Source organism: Arachis duranensis, chromosome 9 (assembly GCF_000817695.3).
Source record: "Arachis duranensis cultivar V14167 chromosome 9, aradu.V14167.gnm2.J7QH, whole genome shotgun sequence".
In the NCBI taxonomy this organism is placed as follows: domain Eukaryota; kingdom Viridiplantae; phylum Streptophyta; class Magnoliopsida; order Fabales; family Fabaceae; genus Arachis; species Arachis duranensis.
This window is the reverse complement of record NC_029780.3, coordinates 90,377,357-90,378,671: the sequence shown is the minus strand read 5'-3', so window position 1 is coordinate 90,378,671 and position 1,315 is coordinate 90,377,357.

Sequence of the window (1,315 nt, the reverse complement as noted above, 5' to 3'; positions counted from 1 at the left end):
GAAGGACATTTTCTGATTAATTGTTTGTATCTTTCCCAAGCTTTATAGAGGGATTCTCCTTCCTTCTGTCTTGAAGGTTTGGACTTCCACTCTAAGCTTACTCAATTTTTGAGGTGGAAAGAACTTTCCCAAGAAGGCATTGACTAGCTTTTCCCAAGAGTCTAGGCTTTCTTTAGGTTGAGAATCCAACCATGTTCTAGCTCTGTCTCTTACAGCAAAGGGGAATAGCATCAGTCTATAGACCTCAGGGTCTACCCCATTGGTCTTGACCGTGTCACAGATTTGCAAGAATTCAGCTAAAAACTGATGAGGATCTTCCAATGGAAGTCCATGGAACTTGCAATTCTGTTGCATTAGAGAAACTAATTGAGGCTTAAGCTCAAAGTTGTTTGCTCTAATGGCAGGGATAGAGATGCTTCTCCCATAGAAGTCGGGAGTAGGTGCAGTAAAGTCACCCAGCACTTCCTTGCATTGTTGGCATTGTTGTTGTTTTCGGCTGCCATGTGTTATTCTTCCTTGAAGAATTCGGTCAGGTGCTCTAAAGAGAGTTGTGCCTTGGCTTCTCTTAGCTTTCTCTTCAAGGTCCTTTCAGGTTCAGGATCAGCTTCAACAAGAATGCCTTTGTCTTTGTTCCTGCTCATAAGAAAGAGAAGAGAACAAGAAAATGTGGAATCCTCTATGTCACAGTATAGAGATTCCTTTAGGTGTCAGAGGAAAAGAAGAGTAGAAGAAAGAAGTAGAAAATTCGAACTTATCAGAGAAGATGGAGTTCGAATTTTGCGTTAAGGAATAGTGTTAGTCCATAAATTCGAATTTTGCATTAAGGGATAGTGTTAGTCCATAAATAGAAGGATGTGAGAAGGAGGGAAGTGATTTTCGAAAATTAAAAAAAAAATTTTGAAAACATTTTTGAAAAACATTATTTAATTTTCGAAAATGAAAGTGGGAAAGAAATAAAGTGATTTTTGAAAAAGATTTTGAAATTAGAAATCAAAGAGATTTGATTGAAAATTATTTTGAAAAAGATGTGGTTAAGAAGATATGATTGGTTTTAAAAAATGTGATTGAGAAGATATGATTTGAAAAACATTTTAAAAAAGATTTGATTTAAAAATTAAAAACTTGACTAACAAGAAAAGATATGATTCAATCATTAAACCTTTCTCAACAGAAAAGGCAACATACTTGAAATGTTGAATCAAATCATTAATTGGTAGTAAGTATCTTTAAAAATGGAAAGAAATTGGTTTTGAAAAAGATTTTGATTGGAAAATTGATTTGAAAAAGATTTGATTTTGAAAAGATTTTGAAAACT